The sequence below is a fragment of the Mytilus galloprovincialis genome, unplaced genomic scaffold (genome assembly GCF_965363235.1).
Source record: "Mytilus galloprovincialis unplaced genomic scaffold, xbMytGall1.hap1.1 HAP1_SCAFFOLD_99, whole genome shotgun sequence".
In the NCBI taxonomy this organism is placed as follows: Eukaryota; Metazoa; Mollusca; class Bivalvia; order Mytilida; family Mytilidae; genus Mytilus; species Mytilus galloprovincialis.
In genome coordinates this window covers 40,613-61,823 of record NW_027468036.1, presented here as the reverse complement: position 1 = coordinate 61,823, position 21,211 = coordinate 40,613, and positions in this window count along the sequence as shown.

The following is a 21,211-nucleotide window of genomic DNA, read 5'->3' as shown; positions in this document are numbered from 1 at the left end:
GGGTTAGGGTTAGGGTTAGGGTTAGGGTCATGGTTAGTGTTTGGGTTAGGGTCAGGGTTAGGGTTAGGGTAAGGGTCAGGGTTTGGGTCAGGGTTAGGGTCAGGGTTAGGGTTAGGGTACGGATTAGGGTCATGATTGGGACAGGGTAGTGTACTTTGACGAGGGTTAGTGAGGTGCCCATTGTCACTTCTGCGCATGTCTGCCCTTTTTTGTGACTGCGCATGCGTCAGAAATTTCCAACAATATTTCTAAGTACAGAGTATGAAAAGTGCCTTTGACCTCAATCTTCAAACAGATGTAGAATGGATTTGAATAGAGATATTTTCATAAAGTTAACTGTTCCTAAAAGATGGAAAGGCGATCTAAAGGATGAAAACTCATTGGTATCACTGAAGTGTACGACCGCACTTTCCGACCTCACTGAAGAAACGTTTGTGCGAGAGTAAAGCGTAACCCCGAAATTAACACCAACTCCCAAACTACAAAAGATAAAGACTTGCGGTCTTCACCAGGGGCTTAATTGTCAAAAAGGATTACCCCTAATGGGGCCGATTTTTTAACATCAAGCCGAACGAAGCATAGGATCATGTTGAAATATTGAAAAGATCGACTATGAAAAGTACCAAAAACCATAACCTGACCCCCCATCCCTCCAAAACTTTGATTTTTGAGAAGTTCGTGAAAAAACTTAATACGAAAATCCAATCGGTTACCCTCCTAGACTTATCCTTTCCGAGATAAAGCTAGGCCTCCAAAACAACAATTTTAACACATTGGGGGTTTGGGTTAGGGTTAGTGTTTGGGTTAAGGTCAGGGTTAGGGTTAGGGTTAGGGTTAGGGTTAGGGTTAGGGTTAGGGTCATGGTTAGTGTTTGGGTTAGGGTCAGGGTTAGGGTTAGGGTAAGGGTCAGGGTTTGGGTCAGGGTTAGGGTCAGGGTTAGGGTTAGGGTACGGATTAGGGTCATGATTGGGACAGGGTAGTGTACTTTGACGAGGGTTAGTGAGGTGCCCATTGTCACTTCTGCGCATGTCTGCCCTTTTTTGTGACTGCGCATGCGTCAGAAATTTCCAACAATATTTCTAAGTACAGAGTATGAAAAGTGCCTTTGACCTCAATCTTCAAACAGATGTAGAATGGATTTGAATAGAGATATTTTCATAAAGTTAACTGTTCCTAAAAGATGGAAAGGCGATCTAAAGGATGAAAACTCATTGGTATCACTGAAGTGTACGACCGCACTTTCCGACCTCACTGAAGAAACGTTTGTGCGAGAGTAAAGCCTAACCCCGAAATTAACACCAACTCCCAAACTACAAAAGATAAAGACTTGCGGTCTTCACCAGGGGCTTAATTGTCAAAAAGTACTACCCCTAATGGGGCCGATTTTTTAACATCAAGCCGAACGAAGCATAGGATCATGTTGAAATATTGAAAAGATCGACTATGAAAAGTACCAAAAACCATAACCTGACCCCCCATCCCTCCAAAACTTTGATTTTTGAGAAGTTCGTGAAAAAACTTAATACGAAAATCCAATCGGTTACCCTCCTAGACTTATCCTTTCCGAGATAAAGCTAGGCCTCCAAAACAACAATTTTAACACATTGGGGGTTTGGGTTAGGGTTAGTGTTTGGGTTAAGGTCAGGGTTAGGGTTAGGGTTAGGGTTAGGGTTAGGGTTAGGGTTAGGGTCATGGTTAGTGTTTGGGTTAGGGTCAGGGTTAGGGTTAGGGTAAGGGTCAGGGTTTGGGTCAGGGTTAGGGTCAGGGTTAGGGTTAGGGTACGGATTAGGGTCATGATTGGGACAGGGTAGTGTACTTTGACGAGGGTTAGTGAGGTGCCCATTGTCACTTCTGCGCATGTCTGCCCTTTTTTGTGACTGCGCATGCGTCAGAAATTTCCAACAATATTTCTAAGTACAGAGTATGAAAAGTGCCTTTGACCTCAATCTTCAAACAGATGTAGAATGGATTTGAATAGAGATATTTTCATAAAGTTAACTGTTCCTAAAAGATGGAAAGGCGATCTAAAGGATGAAAACTCATTGGTATCACTGAAGTGTACGACCGCACTTTCCGACCTCACTGAAGAAACGTTTGTGCGAGAGTAAAGCCTAACCCCGAAATTAACACCAACTCCCAAACTACAAAAGATAAAGACTTGCGGTCTTCACCAGGGGCTTAATTGTCAAAAAGTATTACCCCTAATGGGGCCGATTTTTTAACATCAAGCCGAACGAAGCATAGGATCATGTTGAAATATTGAAAAGATCGACTATGAAAAGTACCAAAAACCATAACCTGACCCCCCATCCCTCCAAAACTTTGATTTTTGAGAAGTTCGTGAAAAAACTTAATACGAAAATCCAATCGGTTACCCTCCTAGACTTATCCTTTCCGAGATAAAGCTAGGCCTCCAAAACAACAATTTTAACACATTGGGGGTTTGGGTTAGGGTTAGTGTTTGGGTTAAGGTCAGGGTTAGGGTTAGGGTTAGGGTTAGGGTTAGGGTTAGGGTTAGGGTCATGGTTAGTGTTTGGGTTAGGGTCAGGGTTAGGGTTAGGGTAAGGGTCAGGGTTTGGGTCAGGGTTAGGGTCAGGGTTAGGGTTAGGGTACGGATTAGGGTCATGATTGGGACAGGGTAGTGTACTTTGACGAGGGTTAGTGAGGTGCCCATTGTCACTTCTGCGCATGTCTGCCCTTTTTTGTGACTGCGCATGCGTCAGAAATTTCCAACAATATTTCTAAGTACAGAGTATGAAAAGTGCCTTTGACCTCAATCTTCAAACAGATGTAGAATGGATTTGAATAGAGATATTTTCATAAAGTTAACTGTTCCTAAAAGATGGAAAGGCGATCTAAAGGATGAAAACTCATTGGTATCACTGAAGTGTACGACCGCACTTTCCGACCTCACTGAAGAAACGTTTGTGCGAGAGTAAAGCCTAACCCCGAAATTAACACCAACTCCCAAACTACAAAAGATAAAGACTTGCGGTCTTCACCAGGGGCTTAATTGTCAAAAAGTACTACCCCTAATGGGGCCGATTTTTTAACATCAAGCCGAACGAAGCATAGGATCATGTTGAAATATTGAAAAGATCGACTATGAAAAGTACCAAAAACCATAACCTGACCCCCCATCCCTCCAAAACTTTGATTTTTGAGAAGTTCGTGAAAAAACTTAATACGAAAATCCAATCGGTTACCCTCCTAGACTTATCCTTTCCGAGATAAAGCTAGGCCTCCAAAACAACAATTTTAACACATTGGGGGTTTGGGTTAGGGTTAGTGTTTGGATTAAGGTCAGGGTTAGGGTTAGGGTTAGGGTTAGGGTTAGGGTTAGGGTTAGGGTCATGGTTAGTGTTTGGGTTAGGGTCAGGGTTAGGGTTAGGGTAAGGGTCAGGGTTTGGGTCAGGGTTAGGGTCAGGGTTAGGGTTAGGGTACGGATTAGGGTCATGATTGGGACAGGGTAGTGTACTTTGACGAGGGTTAGTGAGGTGCCCATTGTCACTTCTGCGCATGTCTGCCCTTTTTTGTGACTGCGCATGCGTCAGAAATTTCCAACAATATTTCTAAGTACAGAGTATGAAAAGTGCCTTTGACCTCAATCTTCAAACAGATGTAGAATGGATTTGAATAGAGATATTTTCATAAAGTTAACTGTTCCTAAAAGATGGAAAGGCGATCTAAAGGATGAAAACTCATTGGTATCACTGAAGTGTACGACCGCACTTTCCGACCTCACTGAAGAAACGTTTGTGCGAGAGTAAAGCGTAACCCCGAAATTAACACCAACTCCCAAACTACAAAAGATAAAGACTTGCGGTCTTCACCAGGGGCTTAATTGTCAAAAAGGATTACCCCTAATGGGGCCGATTTTTTAACATCAAGCCGAACGAAGCATAGGATCATGTTGAAATATTGAAAAGATCGACTATGAAAAGTACCAAAAACCATAACCTGACCCCCCATCCCTCCAAAACTTTGATTTTTGAGAAGTTCGTGAAAAAACTTAATACGAAAATCCAATCGGTTACCCTCCTAGACTTATCCTTTCCGAGATAAAGCTAGGCCTCCAAAACAACAATTTTAACACATTGGGGGTTTGGGTTAGGGTTAGTGTTTGGGTTAAGGTCAGGGTTAGGGTTAGGGTTAGGGTTAGGGTTAGGGTTAGGGTTAGGGTCATGGTTAGTGTTTGGGTTAGGGTCAGGGTTAGGGTTAGGGTAAGGGTCAGGGTTTGGGTCAGGGTTAGGGTCAGGGTTAGGGTTAGGGTACGGATTAGGGTCATGATTGGGACAGGGTAGTGTACTTTGACGAGGGTTAGTGAGGTGCCCATTGTCACTTCTGCGCATGTCTGCCCTTTTTTGTGACTGCGCATGCGTCAGAAATTTCCAACAATATTTCTAAGTACAGAGTATGAAAAGTGCCTTTGACCTCAATCTTCAAACAGATGTAGAATGGATTTGAATAGAGATATTTTCATAAAGTTAACTGTTCCTAAAAGATGGAAAGGCGATCTAAAGGATGAAAACTCATTGGTATCACTGAAGTGTACGACCGCACTTTCCGACCTCACTGAAGAAACGTTTGTGCGAGAGTAAAGCGTAACCCCGAAATTAACACCAACTCCCAAACTACAAAAGATAAAGACTTGCGGTCTTCACCAGGGGCTTAATTGTCAAAAAGGATTACCCCTAATGGGGCCGATTTTTTAACATCAAGCCGAACGAAGCATAGGATCATGTTGAAATATTGAAAAGATCGACTATGAAAAGTACCAAAAACCATAACCTGACCCCCCATCCCTCCAAAACTTTGATTTTTGAGAAGTTCGTGAAAAAACTTAATACGAAAATCCAATCGGTTACCCTCCTAGACTTATCCTTTCCGAGATAAAGCTAGGCCTCCAAAACAACAATTTTAACACATTGGGGGTTTGGGTTAGGGTTAGTGTTTGGTTTAAGGTCAGGGTTAGGGTTAGGGTTAGGGTTAGGGTTAGGGTTAGGGTTAGGGTCATGGTTAGTGTTTGGGTTAGGGTCAGGGTTAGGGTTAGGGTAAGGGTCAGGGTTTGGGTCAGGGTTAGGGTCAGGGTTAGGGTTAGGGTACGGATTAGGGTCATGATTGGGACAGGGTAGTGTACTTTGACGAGGGTTAGTGAGGTGCCCATTGTCACTTCTGCGCATGTCTGCCCTTTTTTGTGACTGCGCATGCGTCAGAAATTTCCAACAATATTTCTAAGTACAGAGTATGAAAAGTGCCTTTGACCTCAATCTTCAAACAGATGTAGAATGGATTTGAATAGAGATATTTTCATAAAGTTAACTGTTCCTAAAAGATGGAAAGGCGATCTAAAGGATGAAAACTCATTGGTATCACTGAAGTGTACGACCGCACTTTCCGACCTCACTGAAGAAACGTTTGTGCGAGAGTAAAGCCTAACCCCGAAATTAACACCAACTCCCAAACTACAAAAGATAAAGACTTGCGGTCTTCACCAGGGGCTTAATTGTCAAAAAGTACTACCCCTAATGGGGCCGATTTTTTAACATCAAGCCGAACGAAGCATAGGATCATGTTGAAATATTGAAAAGATCGACTATGAAAAGTACCAAAAACCATAACCTGACCCCCCATCCCTCCAAAACTTTGATTTTTGAGAAGTTCGTGAAAAAACTTAATACGAAAATCCAATCGGTTACCCTCCTAGACTTATCCTTTCCGAGATAAAGCTAGGCCTCCAAAACAACAATTTTAACACATTGGGGGTTTGGGTTAGGGTTAGTGTTTGGGTTAAGGTCAGGGTTAGGGTTAGGGTTAGGGTTAGGGTTAGGGTTAGGGTTAGGGTCATGGTTAGTGTTTGGGTTAGGGTCAGGGTTAGGGTTAGGGTAAGGGTCAGGGTTTGGGTCAGGGTTAGGGTCAGGGTTAGGGTTAGGGTACGGATTAGGGTCATGATTGGGACAGGGTAGTGTACTTTGACGAGGGTTAGTGAGGTGCCCATTGTCACTTCTGCGCATGTCTGCCCTTTTTTGTGACTGCGCATGCGTCAGAAATTTCCAACAATATTTCTAAGTACAGAGTATGAAAAGTGCCTTTGACCTCAATCTTCAAACAGATGTAGAATGGATTTGAATAGAGATATTTTCATAAAGTTAACTGTTCCTAAAAGATGGAAAGGCGATCTAAAGGATGAAAACTCATTGGTATCACTGAAGTGTACGACCGCACTTTCCGACCTCACTGAAGAAACGTTTGTGCGAGAGTAAAGCCTAACCCCGAAATTAACACCAACTCCCAAACTACAAAAGATAAAGACTTGCGGTCTTCACCAGGGGCTTAATTGTCAAAAAGTATTACCCCTAATGGGGCCGATTTTTTAACATCAAGCCGAACGAAGCATAGGATCATGTTGAAATATTGAAAAGATCGACTATGAAAAGTACCAAAAACCATAACCTGACCCCCCATCCCTCCAAAACTTTGATTTTTGAGAAGTTCGTGAAAAAACTTAATACGAAAATCCAATCGGTTACCCTCCTAGACTTATCCTTTCCGAGATAAAGCTAGGCCTCCAAAACAACAATTTTAACACATTGGGGGTTTGGGTTAGGGTTAGTGTTTGGGTTAAGGTCAGGGTTAGGGTTAGGGTTAGGGTTAGGGTTAGGGTTAGGGTTAGGGTCATGGTTAGTGTTTGGGTTAGGGTCAGGGTTAGGGTTAGGGTAAGGGTCAGGGTTTGGGTCAGGGTTAGGGTCAGGGTTAGGGTTAGGGTACGGATTAGGGTCATGATTGGGACAGGGTAGTGTACTTTGACGAGGGTTAGTGAGGTGCCCATTGTCACTTCTGCGCATGTCTGCCCTTTTTTGTGACTGCGCATGCGTCAGAAATTTCCAACAATATTTCTAAGTACAGAGTATGAAAAGTGCCTTTGACCTCAATCTTCAAACAGATGTAGAATGGATTTGAATAGAGATATTTTCATAAAGTTAACTGTTCCTAAAAGATGGAAAGGCGATCTAAAGGATGAAAACTCATTGGTATCACTGAAGTGTACGACCGCACTTTCCGACCTCACTGAAGAAACGTTTGTGCGAGAGTAAAGCGTAACCCCGAAATTAACACCAACTCCCAAACTACAAAAGATAAAGACTTGCGGTCTTCACCAGGGGCTTAATTGTCAAAAAGTACTACCCCTAATGGGGCCGATTTTTTAACATCAAGCCGAACGAAGCATAGGATCATGTTGAAATATTGAAAAGATCGACTATGAAAAGTACCAAAAACCATAACCTGACCCCCCATCCCTCCAAAACTTTGATTTTTGAGAAGTTCGTGAAAAAACTTAATACGAAAATCCAATCGGTTACCCTCCTAGACTTATCCTTTCCGAGATAAAGCTAGGCCTCCAAAACAACAATTTTAACACATTGGGGGTTTGGGTTAGGGTTAGTGTTTGGGTTAAGGTCAGGGTTAGGGTTAGGGTTAGGGTTAGGGTTAGGGTTAGGGTTAGGGTCATGGTTAGTGTTTGGGTTAGGGTCAGGGTTAGGGTTAGGGTAAGGGTCAGGGTTTGGGTCAGGGTTAGGGTCAGGGTTAGGGTTAGGGTACGGATTAGGGTCATGATTGGGACAGGGTAGTGTACTTTGACGAGGGTTAGTGAGGTGCCCATTGTCACTTCTGCGCATGTCTGCCCTTTTTTGTGACTGCGCATGCGTCAGAAATTTCCAACAATATTTCTAAGTACAGAGTATGAAAAGTGCCTTTGACCTCAATCTTCAAACAGATGTAGAATGGATTTGAATAGAGATATTTTCATAAAGTTAACTGTTCCTAAAAGATGGAAAGGCGATCTAAAGGATGAAAACTCATTGGTATCACTGAAGTGTACGACCGCACTTTCCGACCTCACTGAAGAAACGTTTGTGCGAGAGTAAAGCCTAACCCCGAAATTAACACCAACTCCCAAACTACAAAAGATAAAGACTTGCGGTCTTCACCAGGGGCTTAATTGTCAAAAAGTACTACCCCTAATGGGGCCGATTTTTTAACATCAAGCCGAACGAAGCATAGGATCATGTTGAAATATTGAAAAGATCGACTATGAAAAGTACCAAAAACCATAACCTGACCCCCCATCCCTCCAAAACTTTGATTTTTGAGAAGTTCGTGAAAAAACTTAATACGAAAATCCAATCGGTTACCCTCCTAGACTTATCCTTTCCGAGATAAAGCTAGGCCTCCAAAACAACAATTTTAACACATTGGGGGTTTGGGTTAGGGTTAGTGTTTGGGTTAAGGTCAGGGTTAGGGTTAGGGTTAGGGTTAGGGTTAGGGTTAGGGTTAGGGTCATGGTTAGTGTTTGGGTTAGGGTCAGGGTTAGGGTTAGGGTAAGGGTCAGGGTTTGGGTCAGGGTTAGGGTCAGGGTTAGGGTTAGGGTACGGATTAGGGTCATGATTGGGACAGGGTAGTGTACTTTGACGAGGGTTAGTGAGGTGCCCATTGTCACTTCTGCGCATGTCTGCCCTTTTTTGTGACTGCGCATGCGTCAGAAATTTCCAACAATATTTCTAAGTACAGAGTATGAAAAGTGCCTTTGACCTCAATCTTCAAACAGATGTAGAATGGATTTGAATAGAGATATTTTCATAAAGTTAACTGTTCCTAAAAGATGGAAAGGCGATCTAAAGGATGAAAACTCATTGGTATCACTGAAGTGTACGACCGCACTTTCCGACCTCACTGAAGAAACGTTTGTGCGAGAGTAAAGCGTAACCCCGAAATTAACACCAACTCCCAAACTACAAAAGATAAAGACTTGCGGTCTTCACCAGGGGCTTAATTGTCAAAAAGGATTACCCCTAATGGGGCCGATTTTTTAACATCAAGCCGAACGAAGCATAGGATCATGTTGAAATATTGAAAAGATCGACTATGAAAAGTACCAAAAACCATAACCTGACCCCCCATCCCTCCAAAACTTTGATTTTTGAGAAGTTCGTGAAAAAACTTAATACGAAAATCCAATCGGTTACCCTCCTAGACTTATCCTTTCCGAGATAAAGCTAGGCCTCCAAAACAACAATTTTAACACATTGGGGGTTTGGGTTAGGGTTAGTGTTTGGGTTAAGGTCAGGGTTAGGGTTAGGGTTAGGGTTAGGGTTAGGGTTAGGGTTAGGGTCATGGTTAGTGTTTGGGTTAGGGTCAGGGTTAGGGTTAGGGTAAGGGTCAGGGTTTGGGTCAGGGTTAGGGTCAGGGTTAGGGTTAGGGTACGGATTAGGGTCATGATTGGGACAGGGTAGTGTACTTTGACGAGGGTTAGTGAGGTGCCCATTGCCACTTCTGCGCATGTCTGCCCTTTTTTGTGACTGCGCATGCGTCAGAAATTTCCAACAATATTTCTAAGTACAGAGTATGAAAAGTGCCTTTGACCTCAATCTTCAAACAGATGTAGAATGGATTTGAATAGAGATATTTTCATAAAGTTAACTGTTCCTAAAAGATGGAAAGGCGATCTAAAGGATGAAAACTCATTGGTATCACTGAAGTGTACGACCGCACTTTCCGACCTCACTGAAGAAACGTTTGTGCGAGAGTAAAGCCTAACCCCGAAATTAACACCAACTCCCAAACTACAAAAGATAAAGACTTGCGGTCTTCACCAGGGGCTTAATTGTCAAAAAGTACTACCCCTAATGGGGCCGATTTTTTAACATCAAGCCGAACGAAGCATAGGATCATGTTGAAATATTGAAAAGATCGACTATGAAAAGTACCAAAAACCATAACCTGACCCCCCATCCCTCCAAAACTTTGATTTTTGAGAAGTTCGTGAAAAAACTTAATACGAAAATCCAATCGGTTACCCTCCTAGACTTATCCTTTCCGAGATAAAGCTAGGCCTCCAAAACAACAATTTTAACACATTGGGGGTTTGGGTTAGGGTTAGTGTTTGGGTTAAGGTCAGGGTTAGGGTTAGGGTTAGGGTTAGGGTTAGGGTTAGGGTTAGGGTCATGGTTAGTGTTTGGGTTAGGGTCAGGGTTAGGGTTAGGGTAAGGGTCAGGGTTTGGGTCAGGGTTAGGGTCAGGGTTAGGGTTAGGGTACGGATTAGGGTCATGATTGGGACAGGGTAGTGTACTTTGACGAGGGTTAGTGAGGTGCCCATTGTCACTTCTGCGCATGTCTGCCCTTTTTTGTGACTGCGCATGCGTCAGAAATTTCCAACAATATTTCTAAGTACAGAGTATGAAAAGTGCCTTTGACCTCAATCTTCAAACAGATGTAGAATGGATTTGAATAGAGATATTTTCATAAAGTTAACTGTTCCTAAAAGATGGAAAGGCGATCTAAAGGATGAAAACTCATTGGTATCACTGAAGTGTACGACCGCACTTTCCGACCTCACTGAAGAAACGTTTGTGCGAGAGTAAAGCCTAACCCCGAAATTAACACCAACTCCCAAACTACAAAAGATAAAGACTTGCGGTCTTCACCAGGGGCTTAATTGTCAAAAAGTACTACCCCTAATGGGGCCGATTTTTTAACATCAAGCCGAACGAAGCATAGGATCATGTTGAAATATTGAAAAGATCGACTATGAAAAGTACCAAAAACCATAACCTGACCCCCCATCCCTCCAAAACTTTGATTTTTGAGAAGTTCGTGAAAAAACTTAATACGAAAATCCAATCGGTTACCCTCCTAGACTTATCCTTTCCGAGATAAAGCTAGGCCTCCAAAACAACAATTTTAACACATTGGGGGTTTGGGTTAGGGTTAGTGTTTGGGTTAAGGTCAGGGTTAGGGTTAGGGTTAGGGTTAGGGTTAGGGTTAGGGTTAGGGTCATGGTTAGTGTTTGGGTTAGGGTCAGGGTTAGGGTTAGGGTAAGGGTCAGGGTTTGGGTCAGGGTTAGGGTCAGGGTTAGGGTTAGGGTACGGATTAGGGTCATGATTGGGACAGGGTAGTGTACTTTGACGAGGGTTAGTGAGGTGCCCATTGTCACTTCTGCGCATGTCTGCCCTTTTTTGTGACTGCGCATGCGTCAGAAATTTCCAACAATATTTCTAAGTACAGAGTATGAAAAGTGCCTTTGACCTCAATCTTCAAACAGATGTAGAATGGATTTGAATAGAGATATTTTCATAAAGTTAACTGTTCCTAAAAGATGGAAAGGCGATCTAAAGGATGAAAACTCATTGGTATCACTGAAGTGTACGACCGCACTTTCCGACCTCACTGAAGAAACGTTTGTGCGAGAGTAAAGCCTAACCCCGAAATTAACACCAACTCCCAAACTACAAAAGATAAAGACTTGCGGTCTTCACCAGGGGCTTAATTGTCAAAAAGTACTACCCCTAATGGGGCCGATTTTTTAACATCAAGCCGAACGAAGCATAGGATCATGTTGAAATATTGAAAAGATCGACTATGAAAAGTACCAAAAACCATAACCTGACCCCCCATCCCTCCAAAACTTTGATTTTTGAGAAGTTCGTGAAAAAACTTAATACGAAAATCCAATCGGTTACCCTCCTAGACTTATCCTTTCCGAGATAAAGCTAGGCCTCCAAAACAACAATTTTAACACATTGGGGGTTTGGGTTAGGGTTAGTGTTTGGGTTAAGGTCAGGGTTAGGGTTAGGGTTAGGGTTAGGGTTAGGGTTAGGGTTAGGGTCATGGTTAGTGTTTGGGTTAGGGTCAGGGTTAGGGTTAGGGTAAGGGTCAGGGTTTGGGTCAGGGTTAGGGTCAGGGTTAGGGTTAGGGTACGGATTAGGGTCATGATTGGGACAGGGTAGTGTACTTTGACGAGGGTTAGTGAGGTGCCCATTGTCACTTCTGCGCATGTCTGCCCTTTTTTGTGACTGCGCATGCGTCAGAAATTTCCAACAATATTTCTAAGTACAGAGTATGAAAAGTGCCTTTGACCTCAATCTTCAAACAGATGTAGAATGGATTTGAATAGAGATATTTTCATAAAGTTAACTGTTCCTAAAAGATGGAAAGGCGATCTAAAGGATGAAAACTCATTGGTATCACTGAAGTGTACGACCGCACTTTCCGACCTCACTGAAGAAACGTTTGTGCGAGAGTAAAGCCTAACCCCGAAATTAACACCAACTCCCAAACTACAAAAGATAAAGACTTGCGGTCTTCACCAGGGGCTTAATTGTCAAAAAGTACTACCCCTAATGGGGCCGATTTTTTAACATCAAGCCGAACGAAGCATAGGATCATGTTGAAATATTGAAAAGATCGACTATGAAAAGTACCAAAAACCATAACCTGACCCCCCATCCCTCCAAAACTTTGATTTTTGAGAAGTTCGTGAAAAAACTTAATACGAAAATCCAATCGGTTACCCTCCTAGACTTATCCTTTCCGAGATAAAGCTAGGCCTCCAAAACAACAATTTTAACACATTGGGGGTTTGGGTTAGGGTTAGTGTTTGGGTTAAGGTCAGGGTTAGGGTTAGGGTTAGGGTTAGGGTTAGGGTTAGGGTTAGGGTCATGGTTAGTGTTTGGGTTAGGGTCAGGGTTAGGGTTAGGGTAAGGGTCAGGGTTTGGGTCAGGGTTAGGGTCAGGGTTAGGGTTAGGGTACGGATTAGGGTCATGATTGGGACAGGGTAGTGTACTTTGACGAGGGTTAGTGAGGTGCCCATTGTCACTTCTGCGCATGTCTGCCCTTTTTTGTGACTGCGCATGCGTCAGAAATTTCCAACAATATTTCTAAGTACAGAGTATGAAAAGTGCCTTTGACCTCAATCTTCAAACAGATGTAGAATGGATTTGAATAGAGATATTTTCATAAAGTTAACTGTTCCTAAAAGATGGAAAGGCGATCTAAAGGATGAAAACTCATTGGTATCACTGAAGTGTACGACCGCACTTTCCGACCTCACTGAAGAAACGTTTGTGCGAGAGTAAAGCCTAACCCCGAAATTAACACCAACTCCCAAACTACAAAAGATAAAGACTTGCGGTCTTCACCAGGGGCTTAATTGTCAAAAAGTACTACCCCTAATGGGGCCGATTTTTTAACATCAAGCCGAACGAAGCATAGGATCATGTTGAAATATTGAAAAGATCGACTATGAAAAGTACCAAAAACCATAACCTGACCCCCCATCCCTCCAAAACTTTGATTTTTGAGAAGTTCGTGAAAAAACTTAATACGAAAATCCAATCGGTTACCCTCCTAGACTTATCCTTTCCGAGATAAAGCTAGGCCTCCAAAACAACAATTTTAACACATTGGGGGTTTGGGTTAGGGTTAGTGTTTGGGTTAAGGTCAGGGTTAGGGTTAGGGTTAGGGTTAGGGTTAGGGTTAGGGTTAGGGTCATGGTTAGTGTTTGGGTTAGGGTCAGGGTTAGGGTTAGGGTAAGGGTCAGGGTTTGGGTCAGGGTTAGGGTCAGGGTTAGGGTTAGGGTACGGATTAGGGTCATGATTGGGACAGGGTAGTGTACTTTGACGAGGGTTAGTGAGGTGCCCATTGTCACTTCTGCGCATGTCTGCCCTTTTTTGTGACTGCGCATGCGTCAGAAATTTCCAACAATATTTCTAAGTACAGAGTATGAAAAGTGCCTTTGACCTCAATCTTCAAACAGATGTAGAATGGATTTGAATAGAGATATTTTCATAAAGTTAACTGTTCCTAAAAGATGGAAAGGCGATCTAAAGGATGAAAACTCATTGGTATCACTGAAGTGTACGACCGCACTTTCCGACCTCACTGAAGAAACGTTTGTGCGAGAGTAAAGCCTAACCCCGAAATTAACACCAACTCCCAAACTACAAAAGATAAAGACTTGCGGTCTTCACCAGGGGCTTAATTGTCAAAAAGTACTACCCCTAATGGGGCCGATTTTTTAACATCAAGCCGAACGAAGCATAGGATCATGTTGAAATATTGAAAAGATCGACTATGAAAAGTACCAAAAACCATAACCTGACCCCCCATCCCTCCAAAACTTTGATTTTTGAGAAGTTCGTGAAAAAACTTAATACGAAAATCCAATCGGTTACCCTCCTAGACTTATCCTTTCCGAGATAAAGCTAGGCCTCCAAAACAACAATTTTAACACATTGGGGGTTTGGGTTAGGGTTAGTGTTTGGGTTAAGGTCAGGGTTAGGGTTAGGGTTAGGGTTAGGGTTAGGGTTAGGGTTAGGGTCATGGTTAGTGTTTGGGTTAGGGTCAGGGTTAGGGTTAGGGTAAGGGTCAGGGTTTGGGTCAGGGTTAGGGTCAGGGTTAGGGTTAGGGTACGGATTAGGGTCATGATTGGGACAGGGTAGTGTACTTTGACGAGGGTTAGTGAGGTGCCCATTGTCACTTCTGCGCATGTCTGCCCTTTTTTGTGACTGCGCATGCGTCAGAAATTTCCAACAATATTTCTAAGTACAGAGTATGAAAAGTGCCTTTGACCTCAATCTTCAAACAGATGTAGAATGGATTTGAATAGAGATATTTTCATAAAGTTAACTGTTCCTAAAAGATGGAAAGGCGATCTAAAGGATGAAAACTCATTGGTATCACTGAAGTGTACGACCGCACTTTCCGACCTCACTGAAGAAACGTTTGTGCGAGAGTAAAGCCTAACCCCGAAATTAACACCAACTCCCAAACTACAAAAGATAAAGACTTGCGGTCTTCACCAGGGGCTTAATTGTCAAAAAGTACTACCCCTAATGGGGCCGATTTTTTAACATCAAGCCGAACGAAGCATAGGATCATGTTGAAATATTGAAAAGATCGACTATGAAAAGTACCAAAAACCATAACCTGACCCCCCATCCCTCCAAAACTTTGATTTTTGAGAAGTTCGTGAAAAAACTTAATACGAACAAACTCGTAATGCGATATTTGACTGAAAGATTTTTTTTTTTTTTTTTTTTTTTTTTTAACTATTTTGATTTCGTCTTTTCAAGTGGACCACACACTTCAAAATTAACACACCCAATTTTGAGGGTAAAAAAACATAAAAAACGCATTTGAACCGTGAGAAATATCTTCCATGCGTCCTCTTTCAGTGCTTTTGTTCAAACACGTTTCATCTCGCCACTCAGTCACCCCGCTATATATACACGTCGTATATGCTCCAAAATTTGGCGCATTTTGTCAGCTTATGAATGAAATAAAGTTCAAGCCCCAAGGTAATAAAATTATACAAATTTCGTTGTTCTTGTGAAAAATTTGGAAATCTTTCCAAAAAAATAGCACATTTTTCAACCCAACTTTTTTGTTTCAAAATTTGAGTCTCTGACTTGAGGATATCTTAAAAGAACTAGAAAAAACGAGTCTAAATTACTTAGATGTTTTTCCGATTGCACGAGAAATGGTAAAGATACGAGCCTGAGAAAATGAAAAAATTGCTAATTTCCAAATAGACAGGAAAAAAAGGAATTTCATTTGACAGACTACACATCATATTCATCGAATATCAGCTTGTCAGGGCTTTCCAAAACGTCAAAGATCTTTCAAATCGATTAAAAAATGTCAGAGTTATCACTGTTCAAAGTAGGCATGCAATTTATCAATGAAAGGGTTTGGGTTTGGGGTTTGACTTCGGGGTTACGGTTAGGCTTTACGTTAGGGTATGGGTTTGAGTTTGAGTTACGGTAAGGATTAAGGTTTGGGTTTGGGTTAGGGTTTGTGGTTTTCGTTTAGGGTAGGATTTAGGTTAGGGTTAGAATTAGGGTTTAGGTTAGGGTAATGGTATGATTTTGAATTAAGGTTATGAAAGTTGACCATTGTAAGAATTTGCCAATTGAGGTGCCCTTTGTCAATTCTGTACATAAGTGCCCTTTGTCAATTCTGTACAAAAGTCCCTTTTCTGTGACTGCGCATGCTTGAAACATTGCTAAAACATGTTTTTAAGTACAAAGTATTAAAAGTGCCTTTGACTTCAATCTTCAAAGAGCGGTAGAATTGATTCGAATAGAGATATTTTCTTAATGTTATTTGTTCCGAAAAGTAATAATATAACTTCTCCTAGATGCATTTTTTTATTTTTCTAGCGGCGAAAGTTGAGATTGGTTGTATTGAAATTTTATCAATTATAAAGTAAAATTTACATGCTTTTTTTCTCACATTAAAAACCTAGGAATTAATCCCCACGAACTTACTATTACGTTCAAACCCACGAAATTTTAACTCTTGAAAATACAGTATATTCTAACAGTATCAATAAAACCTTATTACATAATGTAATTGGTATTATATTACCGTTCGTTATAAATTGTGCTCTATGTGTTTATATCAATCACTGGAGTAGTTTAAAATGAATTTAATATTGATTAAGAACATACATCTTCATTGTATATTTGATGAATAGATGGAGCATATGATTATGTTGTACCATGAATAAGAAAGGCAAAACATAAATGGTTGGCTTCCTCAAGACTGAAAACATAGAGGCAATCGTGTATTGTGGTATGTACAGGTAGGAATTAGCCTTTTGGTTCAAAATGGAGATAGCAGAGGCGATGGCTTTCTCCGATCCGTTAAAGGGGATCATGTTTTTTTTTATAAAAAGAGCTCAAAAGAACTTTGTACCAAGTTGTATCTTGATGCGTAATGTTGAATCTCTTTTTTTGTTTTTTTATTAATATCGGCCACAAAAACAGACAATGTCAGGTAATACGTATTATCATAAGATTAAATAATTACACACCCATGTAACATGCACTTATCATTTCTTTCTGTCCCCAAGGTAATTATACATTTAGGGGAGAGAAACATGTAATAAGATGTCTTTCTGGTTGTGTAATATTGCCAGTCGTGTTTTGTCTTATTTACTGCTGATTCAGTTTGATATGTTTGATATGTTTGTAAATTTATACTTTTTAACAGCATGTACAAGTCTCATGAGCTAGCTTTCTGCATTACTACGAATATATTGTGATTTAAACAGTGAGCACTCGAAAACGTTGTACCAAGGTGTAATATTGAATATTCAAGTCCCTGGTACAATATTATCATGTGCTCCACCTAGTTATGCAATATATTTATAACCGACATTGACAGCAGAAGAAACACTAAAAACATGCCACAAACTTCACTGACAATATATTTGTCATAACAAGTATATGCCAAACACCTTTTGTTAAAAGTTCACTATTTTATTTCTAAGGAGGGAGAAATGCACACTGATCGCTAAAGTAGAGATAGACATATAACATATTTTGTATCTACAGTTGTTGCTTTACCCTTTACCAGTTTCAAGAAAAAAGTTGGTAAACATCCTAATAATGTCAATACTACGTAACGAAGTACACATTGGTACACCATTTTCGATTGTTCCGTATGTAAATAACAATGTCTGGTTAGGAATGCTGAAATTTATCTCTTCACACTTGTACATGGTATTAAGAGGGTCAATTTCCACCTAAACATTTGTAACTGAATCGGCAGTTATTTGACATAAAACACCGTCACTGAATTCGGTGGCATGAATTGGTGGTATAATTTTTTATTGGCTCCACTGATATGTTTAGGAAACGATAGCTATATAAGTTTATTAACGAACATTTTAAACGTGAGGAGAACAAAATATATATCTGTGTGTCAAGAATATGACGGTTGTTTCAATTCGTTGTGTTAGCTGATTTTTTTGAGCGTTTGGTTTTGCCAGTTGTTTATGAACTTTGCCCTGTTTTTGGTTTTTCCTCGGAGTTTGTTATTTGTTTAATCTACTTTATTTCGTTTGAGACATGGAAAGATACGAATTTTTGTTATATTTATCAATCACTTATGCAATTAATGAAATGGATCTTCCCTTGGTGGCCTTGAGTTGGTTTGTGCTGGTCGGGTTGTTGTCTCTGTGATACATTCCCAGTTTCGATTCTTAATTCTATTAGAGGTCTCACATTACTGTTATCATAATAATAGTATCTGTTTTCAAAGATCCATATCATATATTTTTCGCTAGTAATGTTTTCATTTGTTCCTTTTATATTGCGTTGTTTTCTACGCGAGAAGCTACTGCAAACTGGCGGCCGTCTTTTATCTCAAAAACAGTTTGGTATTACGTGAACTGGAATGGGTAATTAATTGTTGTCTGCTAGGTTTTGTAAGCAGTATTCGAAGTTGTATTAACCTTTTGTTCTAATTCGTTCATTATTGGATATTTATAACAGAGGAAGGATACAATATATAACATGTATAAATTTGTGACACACTTTTGTCATAATGGCAAATCAGGTCATAATGGCGACCATTATCTAATAACCTATGTTCATGTGTAAGTACTAGTTGTGTTTGTTTGTCGTGTTCGGATATCCCACTTCAAGTGTAAAAGATACAGATAAAACAATGGTAAAAAGGAAATCGAAATCATTAGCCAAAGGAGAATATTTAAACGAGAATACTGGTAAAAAAAAACAGACCCAAAGAGAGACGTACGAACATCAAACACTTAAAAATAAACCGTGGGCAATATGAACTCAAACCAAAAGATGTGAGTAGTTAACACAAATACTGCTTTTGTCAACAAGGATACCCAAATGTATGCAGATAGAGAACAAAGCATGCTTTCATAAAAACATGAGTCAACTCTACAGATAAAATGACAAATTATTCACGCATACGAAGAAGAAGAATATCACACCTTTAAATAGGAGATGTATTCGTTACTTGATAACAGTAGCAAGTGACGTATCTATAAATACATTATAAATAGTTTTGATTTACAATTTTATTTGACAAAATATATTCCTATAGAGTACCGAAGAGCCCTTCAAAATTAAGACTTTCTTCTCATTCAGTAGCAGTGGAAACTGGACGCTACCAAAACATTGAGTTGTCACGTCGTATATGTACAATTTGCCGTCAGTGTATTGAAGACGAATTCCATTTCATCTTAGTGGGTCCGAAATATAAGAAACTTAGAGTAAAATTCATAAAGAAATACTACTGGTCTAGACCAATTGTGTTTAAATCTATTGAACTTTTAAGTTTAAAGAACATCAAACAGTTAACCAATTTAGGAAAATACATTTTTAATGCATTTAAAATCAGAGACAATATTACATGAACATTCTCTGTCTGTTTACTTGTTTACTATGAAAATTTGTATTTACACCGATGAACTGTAAAGTTTAAGGTAATAAAGATTTTGAATAGATAAAATACACATGATAATAGAGTACACCACAATCTGTTTGTGAAGACGTGCGTAACAACATAACAGATGACATAATTGCAATAATATACAATGGTATGTGTATATATAAGTTAACCCTTCAGAATCAGAAAAGAAAGTATAAGGTTAACCAATCATTTACAGCATAACACAAACTATCTTACTAATATACAACATAGTATTACTATATACAACATATGCAGATATAAGACGAAAGAATAACTATTATTAATCAAAAATTGCATAAAAACTATTGCATTTTGTTTCTACTATAAATTGAATTAAGAAAGTAGCTTTACATCCAGCTTTTAAAATAAAAGACCATGGTTTTATGTTTAAAGTTTATGTGCTATTTCATGAGATATAAGTGAGAGAAAAAACAAGTGTTGATTAAATATCTATGTATAACATAAAACTTGAAAATGCTATGGTAGGTTGAAAATTTATAAATTTCAGGAAAATGAATAAACAGTCTGCAAAGTAAATACACATTTCATTTCATTAAGTGGACATGACACGGTTCAGTTTTCTCCTAAAACTTTCAAAACTTCTGTCTGGTACTTTCCTATCACGACATAAATGGCAGTAAATTTCAAAAAGTTCTTTCAACGTATTTTGTCTGTATTTCTTCATCTTGAAAACATGCAAAATTTCTACTTCAGGGGCCGTCCAAAAAGTTTTTACAGCCATAGGAAGGTGCTTTGAAAGTGTTTTTTCTACATCTTGACATTGCGTGTCCTCTTCATAATCCTCCACGACATCTTGAATGTGGTTAATATCTTCACTTTCTTCAGTTGGCTTTGGATTTTCCACTTCTGGTTTTTCTGCAGTTGTAGCTATAGCGGTAGCCTTCGGCAACTGAAAAGGTATGGTTTTATGTAGGCGACGAATTTTGAGGGTCCCAACGAAAGACAAATCTATTTTCCCCAGTATTTCTAACAATTGCATTGTAAATTGATTTACAGGAAGTGTCGAGAGCATTGGTTCTATATTTTTAAAGTTTACAAACCACTGCTGTTGAATCAATGCTACACAAGAAAGAAATGTCAGTGTGTCCAGAAGTTGTCTAGCATTTAGTCTTTTCTTCATTTTGTTAAGCTTTTCCATTACAGGTATAATCCAAGGGAATGATGTTCCTCTCAGATAGTTGAATTTTCTAGCATATACTAGTTGTCGCCTCTCAAGCTCTTGTATAATCGACGTGGTTAACCTCTCCGCTTCTGCTTTATTACTGCCATCAGGTGAACAAAACTCAACAAATTTATTCGAGATTAACCTGAAAGTCTTGTTTCCAGCTGTATCCCATGTTTGAATAACAGGGAAACGCACTAGTTGATTTTCCATGATACCTGAAAATTAAATGATATAGATTTAAACAATGTCAATGCACAAGTGGTATAGTGAAATTTGAGATAATATAAAGCAAATTTAGCAGAAAAATAACGACCTTTCTATAAGTTTGTTTATTCGATTTTGTTTATGGCAGTGTATTCAAATATTTAAGGTAAACAATATTTCAAAGTCCAGCAAACATACTATACAAAGAATATTCAAGTATTACCAACACACAAATGTCTATAAGTACACAAGTATCAATGATGAAATTCGCCCTGCGCCTACCATATTATACAATAATGTATGTCCCTAGTTGTCTTTTTGTTAAAATTAAAATGTATATATTAAGAATCTGAAACTTGTGGTGGCACACGGTATCAAGACGTACCATTTACACATTACACATTGCTTTCCATAAAGATGAAAACATTTGTTTGAACATGTCTAATGTTTCTTTTTTGTATATTGGCAAGTTATCCGGTGTTAGTTTTTGCCGTTTAAATGAATAATATAGTGCCCGAATTTATAGAGAGAGCTATGTCTCCAAAACAATTGTGTACAGCAAAGTGCAATAAATAATGAATTTATTAATACCTGATAGTAGGACATCTTGTAACTGTAAGTCTGCTAGGGTAAGAAACTCTATCATCCGCGTACACACTTTGGACGCTCGTGGAGAAGCCATTGCCATAAGACTCATGGCTACATCTTCCCGGGACATTTTTCCTATGCTAACTCCTTTGTATAGTGAAT